This window comes from Scyliorhinus torazame, chromosome 5 (assembly GCF_047496885.1).
Source record: "Scyliorhinus torazame isolate Kashiwa2021f chromosome 5, sScyTor2.1, whole genome shotgun sequence".
Classification (NCBI taxonomy): Eukaryota; Metazoa; Chordata; class Chondrichthyes; order Carcharhiniformes; family Scyliorhinidae; genus Scyliorhinus; species Scyliorhinus torazame.
The window spans coordinates 200,920,753-200,938,347 of record NC_092711.1 but is presented as its reverse complement, the minus strand read 5'-3'; the positions used below and the strand labels follow the sequence as shown (position 1 = coordinate 200,938,347).

Here is a 17,595-nt window from a genome sequence, read left to right as displayed (position 1 = left end):
TTGATGAAGATGGATTTATTTCTCAGGGCCTGTTTCCCTGTCACTGTGATGTACAACTCTGTCTTGTCCAGATCATTTAGTTTATTCTGTATCAGTGGTGTAACTGCCAGCAAACCATCCATTTCCTAATTTGACTTCAGTTGCTTGAGCTCTTCCTCACTGAAGAATGTAGATAAATCTCTGAAAGGAAAAGAAAATTACTTTGTTTCACACCAGGGTAAAATAATTTGCATTTATACAACACATTGTCACATTCCCATACATTTCATATCTAATTAATTACTGGTGAAATACTAATAGATATTAGCCAGATGTGACAATAGATTCATCCCATTAACAGATCCACATTAGGAGCTGAAGTAATCCATTCATCCTCTTGAACTTGCTACACTATTTGATAAGATTTCATTGGTAAAGTTCTCTCCCTCAAACTGAATGTAAGCTTCAATCATATTAGGACCTCTGGGTAATTGTGGTAATTAATTAATCCTAACGCATTGCGTAATACTAGGTCTAGTATAGCCTGCTCTCCAGTTCATGCCTGAACATGCTGTTCTGAGAAACACCTTATTGCATTCCCTGATCGCCTCATCTCGGCTAACTTTGGCCATCTGATTTTTACAGTCTTTGGGCGAGATTCTCTGGCCTCCCTGCGGCATGTTGCTCGGCAGTGGGAAGCAGCCACCATTGGCTGGCGGCAGGATCTTCCAGTCCCACTGCTGTCATTGGCATTTTCCATTGCATCCTCCCCACGTCTCCGGGAAACCTGTGACCGGGTGCGCCGTTGGCAAGCACGGAACAACCGGAATTCAGCCCTGCATGTAGATTAAAATCCTCCACAATTATTGCCATGACAAGTCCCTGTGATTTCATCCATTATAATCTGCCTTGCCCTGTTGCTCCTGTTTGGGGTCGCGACACGACTCCCATTAGTGACTTCTTGCCTTTACCATTTCTCATCTCATTTCTATGTGCTGGTTTCCTGAACGTAGGTTATCCCTCTGTATTGTGTTAATAACATCTTTAAATATTAGTCACCCTCATCTGTTCCTCGTCCTTCTGAGATGCCATGTACCCTTCTATGTTTAGGCCCATACCGATTAAATATTCAGTCAGTACCTAAAAATTAATGTTCCCTGGCAACAAAGTTAAAGTCGCCCCATCTGAAATCTGAAACCTGTTCAACAGTGGTTCAGTATCTAAAAACTAAAGTTCTCTCATAATGAAGCGAAAGTGTTCACATCTGCCCCCACATTTCTTTCTAGGCAATACTTGAGATCAAAGAGGAAGCCTCATTAAAAAATGGATCCCTACAGAGCTATATAAATAAATAATCTTAATCTCCTCATTGAAACTGCCTTGACCTGTCAATATAAAAGATTTTAAGAGGCAATGGTGTGAGAGATTGAATGTAAACAAATGCTTTTAGTCTTCCAGGAATATAAATAGGCTCCTATACTTTAAAGGGCAATGAAATTGTCTGTGAGAAAGCCACTTCAATGATTTTCACCACATTAAATGGATAACTTTTCTTTTAATTCACAAATCTTTGAACTTGGCGTACTGACAGACCTATTAAAGGGTTTAGGGGTACTGATAGGAAAACTTTCACTTTATTATCAGCAAAATTTAATATTTAGATACTGACAGGCTATTTAATGTGTTAAGGCTGCAGATGGGTAGACTTTCATGAGAAAGACGGAGGTTGAGGGGTGACCTGATTGAGGTCTACAAGATTGAGGGGCATGGATAGAGTGGATGGGCAAGCACTCTTTCCCAGGGTGGAGGGGTCAATCACCAGGGGGGCATAGGTTAAGGTCTGTGGGACAAAGTTTAAAGGAGATGTGCGAGGCAGGTTTTTACGCAGTGGGTGGTGTGTGCGTGGAACACGTTGCCAGAAGAGGTTGTGGAAGCAGATACATTAACGGCGTTCAAAAGGCATCTTGACAAACACATGGATAGGCTGGGTATAGAGGGATACGGCACAAGGAAGTGCTGAGGGTTTTGGCAAAGGTTGGAATCACGGCCAGTACAGGCTTGGAGGGCAGAAGGGCCTGTGCTGTATTGTTCTTTGACTTTATTGTCAAAAAACAATAATTTTTATATACTGACTCACTGTTTGAAGGGTTTAAAGGTTGCAGATGGGAAGAACAGCCAAACAACCACCATCCCAGGAAAGGTACACAGGCTGAGCCTCTCCAGCACAGCACAAACTCCCTTGACCCCCGCCTGCCATGAACCCCTTCAGCACCATGGAGGCAATTGTGGTGAGGATACTTACCACCTTGCCACCTTTTGGACTGCAAGGTGCCAAGGTAACACTGTCAAGGGGCAGGGCCTGAAGGGGTGAATGAAGGGGACTGAAGGAAGGAATGGGGGGAGTGAGGATTGACAAGAGCTGAGGGTGGGACTGGGGGGGGGGGGGGGGGGGGAGGGGAGCTAAAAGGGTGTACTGAGGGGGTGTCCTTGCCAGCGAATAGGGTGGGGTAAGTGCCCTGCCAGCAATCCGGGCAGGGAGTGGGCTGCAGGAGCATTTTGACATCCGGATGCTCTTTAAAAGAGTGCCCCGGTCTCAAAGTGCAGCCTATCAGAGAGATCCTGCCTCTCTCAGATCCAGCAGGAACTCCGTGTCATTAAATGACACTGAAAACCCACTTGCGGGTAAAAGTTTTTTGAAATGCCATTGGAATCGCACATTGGGATAGCTTCTAGTGCCAGCAGGAATCACCTTGGTTTTTCTGCTGGTGTGAGCACTTAGTTGGCAATAGGGTAAATTGCATCCAGAGTCTTTAGTTTTGTCCTTTTGTTATTATTGTAACTATTGGCCTGATGCACTCTTAGATTTGCACTCTTGCTTCTTTCCTGTCGAAGTCTATTTATCATTTCCCGTACTAATAATTTTCTCTAGCGCCTTTTCTCTATTCTTTCCTTGACCATATCTTTGCAAATTTGATCTTTTGCCCCACAATTCAGGTTACAATCCTCTCTTCCCTAGTTATGCAGCTCTCTAGAACACCAGCCTCAGCACGGTTCTGGTGTAGGCCGCACCAATAGTGCAGAACTCAATAATGGTGCTGGTGCCTCACGAACCAGGACCTAATTCTCTCACACCAGTCTTTGAGCCATGTACGAGAAACATGGAAAATAGAAGCAGGAGTAGACCATTTGGCCCATCGAGCCTGCTCTACCAGTCATTATGATGATGACTGATCATCCAACTCTGTTCCTGCCTTCATCCCACATTCATTTCTCCAATCTTATTTGCCCTGTGCCAATTTGCATATCGCTCAGGTAATAATCCAGAAATTGTTCGAGGTTCTGCTCCCGAATTAGATTCTTAGCTCCTCAAACTAACTATGGAAAATATATTTCCTCGTTCTACCTATTTCGTTGGCACCTACATGGACAACGATAACTGGATCCTCCCTCTCCCACTGCAAGTTCCGCTCCAACCTTGTGCAGCAATTTGTCCCAATTCCTGAAGATGGGCAGACATCACAGCCTTCTGGCCCTGTATCTTGGCTACAGAGAACAGACTCAGTCCCCCTTACTGTACTGTCCCCTACTACAACTTAATTCCACATTTCTCCTTCCAGAATTGCTTCCTGTACCAGGGTGCCATGTTTGATCAGTTCACCCATCCAACAGCCCTCACTCCTATTCAGACACATTGAAAGAACCTTAGACATGTTGGACAAAAGCAAGGGTTGAAGCTCCTGTACTCCTGCCCTCGGCACCCCCTTACCTACCTCACTCACACTCACGCTATCCGTCCATGACCACTGGCCAAATCAGAAGATCCCATCCTAAAATTTACCAGAGCCTCCTTGTAAAAAGTATCAAGGTGGCTTTCCAACTCCCTGCAGTATCTGCAGCTCAGCTTCCAACTCAATAGCTCTCAGCTGAATTTCTTGGAATTACAAACACTGGCTGCAGACATGGATGGATCACAGGAACTGCATCCAAGAGTTCCCACAGGCAGCCATAACTTATTGCCCGTCCTTAATATGTCTTTATCAACTACTTAGTTAATTTTGGAGAAGGGTTGCCCCCCCACCCCCCACATTAGTCCCCTGCTCATTACCCCCATGTTGTCACGCCAGCAGGAAGTGGGGGGGTCAATCCATGGTGCTGGATGCTATGGTGTCAAGCCCTTTAGTGACGTTATAGTTTATGTTCAACTATGTATAGTTTAAGGGCAGGGGTGGGGAAGATTGCATTCTGAAATCTCGTCAGCACAAATCTTGGTCCTCTTGTGAGATTTTGTGGCCATAACGCTATTTGCGTTAGAACCTAACGAACCCACAAAACATTGTAAAGTATAATTCCTCCAACATTCAGGGTTAAGGGTGAAACCACTTCTAATATGTTATGGACTCACAGGATTGATTTCACCACTCGCTCTGCATTCTCTGCAAGATCATCAATTGCATCATTCGGCACCTTGTAGGTCACTGAAAATGACGATTCCGCTCCACAGATGGATCCAGCGACACCGCACTGTAACCTTGCAATTAAATCGCGAGTTATTTCACCCAACAGAGGCGTGTTCACCGCGGCTTTCAGATCTTCCACGGGTTTCCCTGCCCTATTGGCCAGTCTTTGAAGTGAGGCGCCTTCCAGACCCAGACATTTCCGGAAATGTATTATTCCTCCAATCAGTATCCCAATGTCACAACCACGGGAAACTCCAGGAACTGGCACAGCTCCTAATGCTCCTGAAAGTGATGCCAGCATCCAGATTTGCTTCTTTAGCTCTTCCCTTTTCTTATCAACGATTTTCAAGTTTAGGTTTGGAAGAGCCAGGACGTGCACACATTTGTATATATTCAGAAGATCATCTTCAAGAGAGTCATTTAACCATTTAAAATCATACCGATTCAGATCAAAGTTTGATATCAGGAAAACACGGGGCGATGGGATCCCTGCCTCGTTCAAGTTCCTGACACAATAATTCCTGATCTTTTCCAGTTCTTCTTCTTCATTGAATTCCCTCCCTGCCATTCTTTGGCAATAGATTACAAAATCAATTTTAGATCGAATGAAGTAGAAATTCTTCCCCAGTCGTTAAATCTCTTTGGCGAGTTTTACATAACTTTCTTTGAATCGCATGGAGCTGATAATGAGGAAGAAATCAAATCTTTCAAATTTCATTGGACTCAGGTATTTATTCATTGGTAAGTGAGCAGTTCCACATCCTGGCAGGTCCCAGAGATAAACATTTGGCAAGTGGGGATGTGGATATGGGGTTGGCTCTATTGTGGTTTGTGCACTTCCAGTTGTAGCTGCTCCCTCATCATTATCCTGAAGTCCTCTCATCACATTGATGAAGGTGGACACCCCTGAGCAGCATTGACCTGTCACTGCGATGTTAAACTCTGTGTTGTCCGGGACATCTAATTTGTTCTGTATCAATCTTGCAACCTGTTCCACACCACCTCTTTCATAATCAGACTTCAGCTTTTGTCGCTCTTCCTCATTGAAGGACAAAGATTTCAAAGACTGATCTCTGAAAGAAAACATTTTACATGGTGTTTTGAGCCAGACAAAAATAACTTGTATTTGTGCAGCACATTGTCACATTCCCAGGACATCCCCACACACTTCACATCTAATAAAATACTGGTGAAGCATAATGACTGGTTATGTAGCTGATTATGACAGCTAATTTGAAAACATTAAGGTTCCTCAACAAGCAATGAAATGAATGACCAGCTACCTAGTCTCTGATTGAAGATAACAGGCACTCCTTTAACTGATGGACAGCTTAGATCTGGGCACTGAGTTAACACAGCTGAGGAGGAACATTTCCTTTCCCTCTAAAGAATAGTGACTCCCTTATCTCCCGTCCAAATTCCTCCTCATCACTTGCCCTTTGTGCATCATCATGTATTCTCTCCTCAGTCGGACTGAGCTCTCACAAGTTTCTATCTCTCGATTTTTATTTGTGAGGCTCAGCTGCGATGTTGGTTTTGGGTGAAGCCCAAGCTGAGGGACTTGGTTCTTGAGGCTTCGCTTCCTCTGCTGAAAAGCTGAAGATTTATTCAGTACACTCTGAATAACATTGGTGATATTGAGCAATGGATAGAAGACTGGCTAACCAACAGAAGGCAGAGAGTCGGGATAAATGGGTCTTTTTCTGGTTGGCAAGATGTAACTAGTGGAGTACCACAGGGTTCGGTACTTGGGCTCCACTATTTACAATATATACTCATGACTTGGATGTCGGGATAGAAGGTACTGTAGCCACATTTGCACTAAAACAGGTGGGACAATAAGTTGCAATTAAGAAATAAGAAATTTACAAATGGATATGGAGAGGTTAGGTGAGTGGGTCAAAATTTGGCAGATAGAGTTTACATAGACAAGGGTGAGTTTATTAATTTTGGGCGGCAAAATAAAAAGGCAACTTATCATCTTATTGGAGAGAAACGTCAGAGTGTTTCAGTGCAGCGGGTTCTGGGTGTCCTCGTGAATGAATCATAGCAAATAGCATGGCAGTACAGCAGGTAATAAGAAGGCAAATGGAATTTTGGCATTTATTTCTAAAGGGGGAGAGTATAAAAGTAGGGAAGTGTTGCTGCAGCTGTACAGGGCATTGGTGAGGCCGCTCCTGGAATATATTGTACAGTTTTGGTCCCCTTATTTGAGGAGGGATATAATAGCTGTTATAACTCCAATAGAGGTCCCGGGATCAGGACTATATGATTTCCTGTGATGTCCTGGAATATGAACTTCCCCTTGAAGACAGACAGGCCTTCCTCTAAGGGGGGGCGTGGCTTCCCCTAGCTACAGGTTAAGGAAGGAGACCCTGGGTGTCCTGGGTGGAAGAGCATTGTAAGTGCATCAAAATCAACCTTATTCTGTAATTTCTACTTCCGTTTATGTGTTCTGCCAACCACGGATTTAACACTGGCGACAAGAATTCAGTGGAGTTGCTGTCGCCAGTGGTTGCTACACATCTGGCCATCCTCATTTAGGCTTCGGCAGGCCCCACTACTAACCCCACCCCCCCCCCCCCCCCACTACTACGAAGGAGGATGTGCTGGAGATTTTGAAAAGCATGAGGATAGATAAGTCCCCTGGACCAAATGAGATATACCCAAGGTTGCTATGGGAAGTGAGAGAAGAGATTGCGTTGGCGATGATCTTTGCGTCCTCACTCTCCACTGGAGAAGTACCGGATGATTGGAGGGAGGCGAATGTTGTTCCCCTGTTCAAGAAAGGGAATAGGGAAATCCCTGGGAATTACAGAGCAGTCAGTCTTACGTCTGTGGTGAGCAAAATACTGGAAAGGATTCTGAGAGCTAAGATTTATGATTATTTAGAAAAACACAGTTTGATTGAAGATAGTCAGCATGGCTTTGTGAGGGGCAGGTCATGTCTCACAACCCTTACTGAATTCTTTGAGGATGTGACGAGATGCATTGATGAAGGTCGGGCAGTGGATGTGGTGTATATAGATTTCAGTAAGGCATTTGATAAAGTTCCCCATGGTAGGCTCCTTCAGGAAGTCAGGGGGCATGGGATACCGGGATATTTGGCTGGCTGGTTACAGAATTGGCTGGCTGAAAGAAGACAGCGAGTGGTAGTGGATGGAAAGTATTCTGTCTGGAGGTCGGCGAACATTGGTGTCCCGCAGGGATCTGTTCTGGGACCTCTTCTATTTGTGGTTTTTATAAATGACTTGGATGAGGAAGTGGAAGGGTGGGTTAGTAAGTTTGCCGATGACATGAATGTTGGTGGAGTTGTAGAAAGTATCGAGGGCCATTGCAGGTTACAACAGGACATTGACATGATGCAGAGCTGGGCTGAGAAGTGGCAGATGGAGTTCAACCTAGATAAATGTGAAGCGATTCATTTTGAAAGGTTGAATTTGAATGCTGAATACACGGTTAAAGGCAGCATTCTTGGAAGTGTGAAGGAACAGAGGGGTCTTGGGGTCCACGTACATAGATCCCTCAAAGTTACCACCGAGGTTGAGAGGGTTGTTAAGAAGACGTATGATGTGTTGGCTTTCATTAACAGGGTGATTGAGTTTAAGAGCTGCAAGGTTTTGCTGCAGCTTTATAAAACCCTGGTTAGACCACACTTGGAATATTGTGTGCAGATCTGGTCGCCTCATTATCGGAAGGATGTGGATGCTTTGGAGAGGGTGCAGAGGGATTCACCATGATGTTGCCGCGACTTGAGCGCATATCTTATTTAGAGATGTTGAGGGAGCTAGGTCTTTTCTCAACAGAGCAAAGAAGGAAGGGAGGTGACTTGATAGAGGTGCACAAGGTGATGAAAGGCATGGATAGAATGGATAGCCAGAGACTTTTCCCCAGGGCGGAAATGGCTGTCACGAGGGGACACAATTTTAAGGTGATTGAAGGAAGGTATAGGGGAGATGTCAGAGGTAGGTTCTTTACACAGAGTGGTGGGTGCGTGGAATGCACTGCCAGCGGAGGTGGTGGTGTCAGGTATCAGAGACATTTAAGAGACTCTTGAACAGGCACATGGACAGCAGTAAATTAAAGTTGATCTTAGATTAGGTTGATCTTAGATTAGGATAAATGGTCGGCACAACATCGTGGGCCAAAGTGCCTGTACTGTACTGTTCTATGTTCTACTCTCAAAGGGTTGTGAACCTGTGGAATTCACTACCCCAGTGTGTGGTGGATGCTGGGACATTGAGTAAATTTGAGGAGATAGACAGATAGTTAAAAATGGGTTAAAGGGTTATGGAGAATGGGCTGGAAAGTGGAGTTGATGCTAAGGGGAGATCAACATGATTGCATTGAAATGGCAGAAAGGTATTGAGGGGCTGAATTGTCTGGTCCTGCGCCTAGTTCTTGGGTGGGATTCTCTGACCCGCCAGCTGGCACAGCGCACCCCTGCCAGCAGCGGGATTGTCCGTTCCCATGGCCGGCCAATGTGATTTCCATTTGTGGGCCATCCCATGCTGTTGGGAAACATTCGGATGTGGGTGTGCTGCCGGTGGAGAATCCTACAGCTTATGTTCTTGTGTATTGCAGTGACAGGTTGTGCTGTAACAGAAGGAACTGGAGAGACACAATATAGGATTTTCTGGACCAACCTGGAGCTGGCAAAAACGAAGCATCACCCCTTGTCAAAAATGAATCTGGCGGGGTGATGCTTCGCATGGTGGTAAGGGTTTACAGGGCTGGTCCTGGGAGGAAAACGTTCACATGGCAATACAGTATGTACAATTTTGTCCTGTTTCAACTATTTACAGAAGGTATCGGGAGAAAAGCAAAATGTTCTTGTGAAAAGTCCATATATTGATTTAGATCGACGCCACGAGTCGGTCGGGCGGTCTGGTCGTCCGTGTCGATCGCCTCGGCCCCGGTGGTGGTGGTGGTGCTTGTACCGGTGTTGTCGTCTCCGGGAGCCTTACGGTTTCAGCTTGGGCTTTATTCTTGGTCGGGCCTGAGGGGAGGGGAACCGATCCTCCTGGGAAGGGGGCAGTCGCGGGGTGCAGCGGTGGCAGGAAGCAGGGAGGTTGGGTGAATGGTGTCGGGGGGGTGTGTGTGTTGCCGGCGGGCGCCAGATCCCGCAGGGAGACCGTGTCCTGTCGGCCGTCGTACTCCATGTAAGCGTACTGCGGGTTCGCGTGGAGGAGGTGAACCCTTTCGACCAACGGGTCCGCCTTGTGTGCCCGCACATGCTTTCGGAGCAAGATGGATCCTGGGGCCGCCAGCCAGGTCGGCAGTGACGTTCCAGAGGAGCACCTCCTAGGGAAGAGAAGGAGACGCTCATGAGGCGTTTGATTAGTGCTCGTACATAATAGCGACCGGATGGAGTGGAGAGCGTCCGGGAGGACCTCCTGCCACCGTGAAACTGGGAGGTCCCTGGACCGTAGGGCCAGTAGGACGGTCTTCCAGACCGTGCCGTTCTCCCTCTCTACTTGCCCGTTCCCCCGGGGGTTGTAGCTGGTCGTCCTGCTTGAGGCTATGCCCTTGCTGAGCAGGAACTGGCGCAGCTCGTCACTCATGAAAGAGGACCCCCTGTCGCTGTGGACGTATGCGGGGCAACCGAACAGTGTGAAGATGGTGTTCAGGGCTTTAATGACTGTGGCCGCGGTCATGTCAGAGCAGGGAATGGCGAATGGGAAGCGGGAGTATTCGTCCACCACATTAAGAAAGTATGTGTTGCGGTCGGTGGAGGGGAGGGGCCCTTTGAAATCGAGACTAAGGCGTTCAAAGGGGCGGGAAGCCTTAATCAGGTGCGCACCATCCGGCCTGAAAAAATGCGGTTTGCATTCCGCGCAGATGTGGCAGTCCCTTGTGACTGTACGGACCTCCTCTAAAGAGTATGGGAGATTGCGGGACTTGATAAAGTGGAAAAACCGAGTGACCCCCGGGTGGCAGAGGTCCTCGTGGAGGGTTTGGAGGCGGTTAATTTGTGCGTTGGCACATGTGCCGCGGGATAGGGCATCGGACGGCTCGTTCAGCTTTCCGGGACGATACAAAATCTCGTAGTTGAAGGTGGAGAGCTCGATCCTCCACCTTAAGATCTTGTCGTTTTTGATTTTGCCCCGCAGTGCATTATCGAACATGAAGGCTACCGACCGTTGGTCGGTGAGGAGAGTGAATCTCCTTCCGGCCAGGTAATGCCTCCAATGTCGCACAGCTTCCACTATGGCTTGGGCTTCCTTTTCCACTGAGGAGTGGCGGATTTCTGAAGCGTGGAGGGTTCGAGAGAAAAAGGCCACGGGTCTGCCCGCTTGGTTAAGGGTGGCCGCTAGAGCTACGTCGGAGGCGTCGCTCTCGACCTGGAAGGGGAGGGACTCGTCGATGGCGCGCATCGTGGCCTTTGCGATATCCGCTTTGATGCGGCTGAAGGCCTGGCAAGCCTCTGTCGACAGAGGGAAGGTCGTGGTCTGTATTAGGGGGCGGGCCTTGTCCGCGTACTGGGGGACCCACTGGGAAATTCCATGAGGGCGCGCATACGTTCGGGGTGGGGGCCTATTATCCCATTGCGCACTACGTAGCCCAGAATGGCTAGCCGGTTGGTGCTAAAAACGCACTTGTCCTCGTTGTACGTGAGGTTCAAGGCTTTGGCGGTCTGGAGGAATTTTTGGAGGTTGGCGTCGTGGTCCTGCTGGTCGTGGCCGCAGATGGTTACATTGTCGAGATACGGGAATGTGGCCCGCAACCCATGTTGATCAACCATTCGGTCCATCTCCCGTTGGAAGACCGAGACCCCGTTTGTGACGCCAAATGGGACCCTTAGGAAATGGTATAATCGCCCGTCTGCCTCGAAGGCTGTGTACTTGCGGTCACTTGGGCGGATGGGGAGCTGATGGTAGGCGGACTTGAGGTCCACGGTGGAGAAGATTTTATATTGGGCAATCCGATTGACCATGTCGGATATGCGGGGGAGAGGGTACGCGTCTAGTTGTGTGTACCTGTTGATGGTCTGGCTATAGTCTATGACCATCCTTTGTTTCTCCCCTGTCTTCACTACTACCACCTGTGCTCTCCAGGGACTATTGCTGGCCTGGATTATGCCTTCCTTTAGTAGCCGCTGGACTTCGGACCGAATGAAGGTCCGGTCCTGGGCGCTGTACCGTCTGCTCCTAGTGGCGACGGGTTTGCAATCCGGGGTGAGGTTCGCAAACAAGGACGGGGGTTGCACCTTGAGGGTTGCGAGGCCGCAGATAGTGAGTGGGGGTATTGGGCCGCCGAATTTGAACGTAAGGCTCTGTAGATTGCACTGGAAATCTAATCCCAGTAAAGTGGGGGCGCAGAGTTGGGGAAGGACGTGTAGTTTGTAGTTTTTGAACTCCCTCCCCTGCACCGTTAGGGTAACTATGCAGAAACCTTGGATCTGTACGGAGTGGGATCCTGCAGCTAGGGAAATCTTTTGTGCGCTGGGATAGGTGATCAAGGAACAGCGTCTTACCATGTCGGGGTGGATAAAGCTCTCCGTGCTCCCGGAGTCGACTAGGCATGGTGTCTCGTGGCCGTTTATTAGCACCGTTGTCGTCGTCGTCTGGAGTGTCCGGGGCCGAGCTTGATCGAGCGTAATTGAAGCGAGACGTGGTTGTAGTAGTGGATGGGGTCCGTTGTTGCCGTCCAAGATGGCGTCGGGGATGAACAAAATGGCTGCCCCCATCCATCGCACATGGCTGGGGGGTCACAAGATGGCGGCGGGGGTGGACAAAATGGCTGCCCCCACGCGTCGTACAGGTCTGGGGTGATCCAAGATGGCGGCGCCCTTCCTCCCCTCGTGGTGGCCGGGACCCATAATGGCGGCGTCTGCGGGTCGCACATGGGGCGCTGGGGGGGTTGGGGAGCGTTAGGACCGCGCGGGGCTCCCTCATCTCTGGGGACAGCGGTGGTCGGGACCCAAAGTGGTAATGCCGGCGGGTCATACATGGGGCGCGGGGGGGGCGGTTGGGGAGCGTAAGCGGCGTGCAGGGCTCCCTGTTCTCCCGGGACCGCGGTGGTCGGGACCCAGAGCGGCTGCGCCTGCGGGTCGTACATGGGGCGCTGGGGGGGTTGGGGAGCGTAAACGGCTTGCAGGGCTCCCTGCTCTCCCGGGACAGCGGCGACCTCATGGTGGAGGAGGTCCTCATGGTAATGGTGGAGCGGGCAATTCAGAGGCTACCCTATCAGTGATCCAATGTTAACCCCATGCCTCTGCATTTTCTAAACAAAGTTCCAGACAATACGGTGAAAAAAATCTGCCAGCAGCATCAGCCGGTCAAATGCCAATTGACCCAACCAATTTCCCCCACACTGGGGAACCTGGATCTCCCTCCTTCTGGCCTCCAGTGAACCAACACCTTCAAAGCAGCATTTCCCCTGATTTGTATTGACTTCAGCTTTGCCCAGGTTCCTTGTTCGGTGAAGAGGGTATTGATTTGTATGTGCCACCTGATAGCATCGTTGGTGACACCTTCCATTATTAAGCTGATGACCGAGAGTTGACTGATGGTGCAATAATTGCCTGAATTGGATCAGAACTTCTTTTGTGGACAGGACATATCTGAGAAACTTTCCACATTACCGGGTAGATGCCAGTGTAGCTGTACTGGAACATCTTGGCCAGAGGCACAGTTAGTTCTGGAGCATTTGTCTTCAGTGCAATAGTCTTCTTACATCTATCTATCTATAAGAACTAGAAGCAGGAGTAGGCTATCTGGCCCCTCGAGCCTGCTCCACCATTCAATGAGATCATGGCTGATCTTTTGTGGACTCAGCTCCACTTTCCGACCTGAACACCATAACCCTTAATTCCTTTATTCTTCAAAAACGATCTATCTTTATCTTAAAAACATTTAATGAAGGAGCCTCTACTGCTTCACTGGGCAAGGAATTCCATAGATTCACAACCCTTTGGGTGAAGAAATACCTCCTAAACTCAGTCCTAAATCTACTTCCCCTTATTTTGAGGCTATGCCCCCTAGTTCTGCTTTCACCCGCCAGTGGAAACAACCTGCCCGCATCTATCCTATCTATTCCCTTCATAATTTTATATGTTTCTATAAGATCCCCCCTCATCCTTCTAAATTCCAACGAGTACAGTCCAAGTCTACTCAACCTCTCCTCGTAATCCAACCCCTTCAGCTCTGGGATTAACCTAGTGAATCTCCTCTGCACACCCTCCAGTGCCAGTATGTCCTTTCTCAAGTAAGGAGACCAAAACCTTCCTTCCTTCCTGCCACACTCCCTTCATTTCTTTTTTGCTCTCTCTTTCTTTTTCTCTCCTAACATAAAGGGTGATTGATACCTGACCCTTTAGATAGGTGACCATTTCGATCTAATCACCCCTGACCTACTAAACACCAGGGATTACAGACCTTGAGAATATAAGTATCTCCTCATGATGTAATTCTTGGAGCCCTGTTACCATTCTAGTGAGTGAGTGCTGTGCTCATTTCAAGATCAAATCCATTGTAATACTGCACGCAGTATTTCAGATGTGGTTTGGTTTGTTGTGAAAAATATCCCCCCTATTGGCGGCTAGCCCTCTAGTTATAAAGACTAACATTCCATAAGCCTTTGCATATTTACTTTTGGTCCAGACTGCATCATTTCAGTGATCGGATAGATAAGCCTTAAACTGTTGTTCCTAGCTGTATAGTATTCCTCTGAACTATCCTTTTATGATTCAAAATGTATGTCTTCACATTTAACTAGGTTGAAATCCATCTGGCACAGTTTCACCGACTCACTTTCTTGTGATGTCATGTGGCGAGGAGGAAATTGGCTGAAGACTGGAATCTGTGATACTGGGGACCTCAGGAGGAGGCCGGGATGAATCATCCACTCAGTACTCTTGGCTGCAATGCTTCAGTTTCCCCTTTCACACTCACTTGTTAAAAAGTGTGAGGGTTTGAGCAGCATCTTTGAAATGGATGTTGAGATGGCTAATGGCTAGCCCTTCTGAGAGGTTCGAAGGGGTGGGCCTGTGCTGAGGGAGTGCTGCACTGTTGAAGGTATCACCTTTCAGATGAGGTGTTAAATTAAGGCACGTCTGCTTTCTCAGGCAGGCATAAAAGATGTCCTGACCCAAGGGCCGTGGTGTGTTCAACCAGCATCACTAAAACCGATTGTCCGGATTATTATCACATTGTTGTTTATGGGATCTTGCTGTGCACACATTCTCTGTTGTGTTTCCTATATTACAACAGTAAGTAATGTGGCAAAACGTACTTGATTGGCTGTAAACACGTTGCAATTTACTGAGGTCATGAAAGGTGCTATAGAATCACAAGACTGTGTTCCACACAGTGCCCCTCCTACACTGTTTCTACCAGCTTTCTGCTTCGTGACTGGCACACGTGTCCAGGTGTCGGAGTCCAGAGTTGTGGACTCAAGAGGAGTGAAGTCTATCTCCCCAAATGATTGCTGTCAAGTGGTCACATTCTGCTCTGACTAGCTTAGGGTCATAGAGTCATAGAGATCCACAGCACAGAAAAGGCCCTTTAATCCATCGCGCCAGCACCAGTCAAAAACAACCACCTAACCATTCTAATCCCATTTTCCAGCACTTGGCCCAGAGCCTTGTTTGCCTTCATTGCAAGTACTTTGTGTGTACCAATTTCTGATCAATCTTCACATACAGCAACATCGCTGTGGTGTTCTTTGTGATTCTCATTATCAGGATGGATGTCCTAGTGTTCACTAAGACCACAGAAGCTAAGTTCAATACCAAAGCTAACATTTATTACACTACTTATTAAAACTCTGTTCTCACTGGAACGAAGGAGGTTGAGGGGAGACCTGATAGAGGTATACAAAATTATGAGGGGCATAGACAGAGTGGATAGTCAGAGGCTTTTCCCCAGGGTAGAGGGGTCAATTACTAGGGGGCATAGGTTTAAGGTGAGAGGGGCAAGGTTTAGAGTAGATGTACGAGGCAAGTTTTTTACGCAGAGGGTAGTGGGTGCCTGGAACTCGCTACCGGAGGAGGTAGTGGAAGCAGGGACGATAGGGACATTTAAGGGGCATCTTGACAAATATATGAATAGGATGGGAATAGAGGGATACGGAACCAGGAAGTGTAGAAGATTATAGTTTAGTCGGGCAGCATGGTCGGCACGGGCTTGGAGGGCCGAAGGGCCTGTTCCTGTGCTGTACATTTCTTTGTTCTTTGTTCCTCCTATAGCAATCAATAATCTAGTAATCTACAATCTACACTCTACAAATACTAATCTCTACACCCATCTGTAACTGTACTTTGCACTCTCTAGACCTCTCCTCTGCACTCTCTCCAGCCATCTCACAGAAGCCTGAGATTCAGTGCTTTATATAGTTCGGCATCTAGCTCCATCTAGTGTTCAATTATGATATCACATTAACCCTTTATATTCTAGACATTCTACATAATGTCACAATCGCTTCCCCCCCCCCGCCTGCCCTCACACAGCCATTCCCTTCCGACTCTGCAGCCTGTGGTTTCATTAAGTTCTCACGGCAAGGATGCCGGGTCGATACACTGATAGAGACTCATTATATATTCTAATGAAACCAACGGGAGAGGAAATTCTCATCTGGTGCCGTAAAACGGGTCTGAGTGGGAGTAGAACTTGAGGTTTCTGCAACAACAAGTCACTGGCTCCTGCTCCCTGGGGTAGGGGATTGGGTAAATCGGAGCAAAGCCGTTAGAAAATCATTCTGTGTCGCTGATGAGCCTGTTTAGGAACAGGGGTAGATGATTCAGCACTTCCATCATTCAACAGGATCATGGCTGATCTATCTCCTAATGCCATCCACTCACCTTTTCGGACAGAAGAAATAGGAGCAGGAACAGATCATACAGTCAAACCTACTCCACTGACCAATGTGACCTTCAGCTTTGTCTCGACTTTCTCACCTTGGTTCTCCATAGCACTTAATGCCCATACCTCGCGGAAATTTAACAATCTTTGTTTTGCAATTTCCAATTGACAACCAACCTCAGCAGCTTATGGGGAGGTGGTGGCGTAGTGGTATTGTCACTGGACTAGTAAAACAGGTATTGCTCTGGGGACCCAGGTTCAAATCCCGCCACTTCAGCTGGTGAAATTTGAATTCAATAAAAATCTGGAATTGACCATGAAACCATTGTTGATTGTTGTAAAAACCCATCTGGTTCACTAATGCCCGTTAGGGAAGGAAATCTGCCATCTTTACCTGGTTTGGCCTACATGTGATTCCAGACCAACAGCAATGCGGTTCACGCTTTACTGCCCCCTCAAGGGCAATTAGGGATGGACAATAAATGCTGGCACGTCTACGGCCCGTGAACAAAAAAAAACTTCTCTTGGGAGGATTTTCCACATTTCCGCTAATCTTCATGTGATGAAATGCTTCCTGACGTCACTCTTGCTCCAGTTTTAATGCTACCTCCCCCTTGTCTGGACATCCACAGCAGAGGAGCTAGCCTCTCTATCAACTGTGTCCCTCACCCCTGGACTGTTTCCCTCATTCCTGGCATGTCTACCCCATTCCTGGGCTGTGTCCCTCATTCCTGGCATGTCTACCCCATTCCTGGGCTGTGTCCCTCATTCCTGGCATGTCTACCTAATTCCTGCATTGTGTCCCAAACTCCTGGACTGTGTCCCTCACTCCTGTGCTGTTTCCCTCACTCCTAGACTGTGTCCCTCACTCCTGGGCTGTTCGCCTCACTCCTGGATTGTTTACCTCACACCTGGACTGTCTACCCCATTCCTGGATTGTTTACCTCACTCCTGGACTGTCTACCCCATTCCTGGACTGTCTACCCCATTCCTGGACTGTGTCCCTCACTCCTGGACTGTCTACCCCATTCCTGGATTGTGTCCCTCACTCCTGGACTGTCTACCCCATTCCTGGATTGTTTCCCTCACTCCTAGACAGTCTACCCCACTCCTGGATTGTTTCCCTCACTCCTAGACTGTCTGCCCCATTCCTGGATTGTTTACCTCACTACTGGACTGTCTACCCCATTCCTGGATTGTTTACCTCACTCCTGGACTGTCTACCCAATTCCTGGACTGTGTCCCTCACTCTTAGACTGTCTACCCCATTCCTGGATTGTTTACCTGACTCCTGGACTGTCTACACCATTCCTGGATTGTGTCCCTCACTCCTAGACTGTCTACCCCATTCCTGG

The 17,595-nt window shown here is 48.0% G+C and overlaps 1 pseudogene; it reads right to left on the bottom strand.

Annotated features, from left to right (window-relative positions):
• Window positions 1-4,377: 4,377 nt before the first annotated feature.
• Window positions 4,378-5,523, bottom strand: LOC140418098 (interferon-inducible GTPase 5-like; annotated as a pseudogene).
• Between the last annotated feature and the right edge of the window lie 12,072 nt (window positions 5,524-17,595).